This window comes from Austrofundulus limnaeus, unplaced genomic scaffold (genome assembly GCF_001266775.1).
Source record: "Austrofundulus limnaeus strain Quisiro unplaced genomic scaffold, Austrofundulus_limnaeus-1.0 Scaffold136, whole genome shotgun sequence".
NCBI lineage: Eukaryota > Metazoa > Chordata > Actinopteri > Cyprinodontiformes > Rivulidae > Austrofundulus > Austrofundulus limnaeus.
In genome coordinates, this window is record NW_013952538.1 from 18,651 (window position 1) to 21,200 (window position 2,550).

A 2,550-nucleotide genomic window follows, 5' to 3' on the forward strand; every position below is an offset into this window, starting at 1 on the left:
CCTTCGATGCTGTGCTTCCCCACCGCAAAGAAATTAATATTTCACGTTCGGCTCCTGAGCCATTTTTCTTGCTGACGAACCAAAGGTTTAAAAAAAAATGGAGAAGCACATACAGCTGCAGAACAATAAATATTTAAGCATTTCCGTTTGGATGTTCTCCAATCAGGAGCTCCTGTCGAACACGTGTTGTTCTCCGTTTTCCCCGTCACTCTTCAGCCATCTCATCTGCTGCACCATCTGTGCAGCTGTAACGTCTGCTCTTTCACTCTCTTGCCTCATGATTCCTCTTCCTCTCTGCTCCGTCCATTTGAATCGTTTCAGGTTCGGCGTGCGCAGGCCGTTCTGTCACGCGAACTCCGGTTAGCGCAACGCCAATGCTTTCATCTCTGGAGAAAACACCCCGCGAGCAGAAATGTGCTGACCTTACACGTGCCGTTTTGTTCCTGCGAGACAATACCACACCGCCGCTGCCTCCCAGAGTCCAGATCTAACAATTCAGGTCCTCGTCCACAGCAGACTATTGATCCGAGGCAGTAATCATCCCGACACCGCATGCAGTCGGATGATGAAAAATGAGGATGATGGAATAAAATTCTCCAGGCTTATGTTTCCAGTTGAAAGTCCTCAGAAAAGCCTCGGACGAAATCCTCCCTGCAGCAGGAAACGAACACAGAGCAGCTCTGAAAATACAGACGGGCCTTTGGGAGTCCATCAGAACAGACCCGGTCAGGACCGTGTCCAAGTCAGAGAAGAGGCCGACCACTTCGCTGTCAAACATTTGGAACAGAAGTAAACTTCAAACTAGAAAAACAGCTTTTCCTACAAAATTCAATGTTAGCTGAATGACTGCTGAAATTTGATTTAAAAAAAACTGATCAGACAAATAAGAGTTTAAAGAACAGAGTGATTAGTTTTATAGAAAAATGGACAAACTGGTTAACTGATTGGATGGATGGATGGATGGATGGATGGATGGATGGATGGATGGATGGATGGATGGATGGATGGACAGACAGACTGGTTGATACATTGGATGGATGGTTGATTGGATGAACAAACAATATCCAGACAAAATGGTGGTTGGATAAATGGACAAGTATTTGGTTGGATGAACGGATGGATACACAGGGGGACAAATGGGTCAACTGATTGTCAATAGATGGACAAAGAGGTTGATTGGATGGACAGATGGACGAATGGATGGAGCTGGTGGAATGAGTTGATTTGTTGGATGACAGGTGGACAAATATGATGGATGGATGATTGGACAATAGATGGAAAAACAGTGATTGGTTGGGCATATGGATGGGCAGATGGTGTGATTGATGGATGGACAAGTAATTGGATGGATGATGAACAGGTGGACGGATGGATGGATGGATGGATGGATGGATGGATGAACAGGTGAATTGATGCATTGATGGATGGACAAATGGACATAGATGGGTTTATTGTTAAACAGTGTTGGTTGGACAGACAGGTTGACTAGATGGACAAACCAATGGATGGATGGAAAGTTGGGTTGATTATCAGTAGATGGACAAACGGATTGATTGATTGGACGGACGGACAATGTGCTCAATGGATGGACAGGTAATTGGTAAAGCACATGGATGATGGACAGGTGGAGAGATAGGTTGACTGGTTTGATGATAGATGGACTAGGTAATTGGTTGGACAAAAGGATGGATGAAAAGGTGGACAGACGCATTGATTGGTTGGACAAAAGATGGACCAGGGTTATTGGCTGGACAAATGGATGAATGGACAGGTGTGTAGATGGGTTTATTGTTAAACAGTGTTTGTTGGACAGACAGGTTGACTAGATGGACAACTCAATGCAACGGATGGATGGATGGATGGATCAAACAGCCATCACGTGAACACTGAAATTCTAAAGAATAAAAAGTTCCTGCAGAGCTCGGTACCATAAAAAGAAAACAGTGTCAACATGACGGACTTAAAATCCTTTAAACTTATGAAAAAAAGAGGAATGTTCTCAATAACCACAGATGTTTTAATGAATAAATATCTCAACACTTGAATCTCCTCTGACTGAGGATCTTCTCAGTTCCGAGCTCACTGTTTTTTTTTCTTTTTTTTCCATCCATTAAATTTAAAAATGTTATCTTAAGCAGAAGAAATTCTATTGGCCCGATTCCTCGAGCTGTATCGATCCGGAGGAGCCTGATTCCTCTGGACAGCGAGCGATCAATATCTCTGAGCTATCAAATATCCGTCTGTATAATGCCTGCAGTTAGCCAAGACTTCCAGTTTAGAGGTCAGAAAGTTGACTTCATCCAAACATTTTAGCTACTAAGTGATGGACGTGCAGTTGTTGTTTTAAATAGAAGCTGCAGTCGGAGCTCATGAGTCACTTATTTACTGACTGAGGATCTGGTTCACCAGAAACGGTCTCTGTGGGTCTTCAGAGACTGCAGGATTGTGGGTAAGACGTTGGGGGGAATTATCCCGGCAGTGTGGAGAGACTGAGCTACGATGAGTCAGGAGATAATGAGCAGCTTTGTTTGGGGGGGGGGGGGGGGGGGG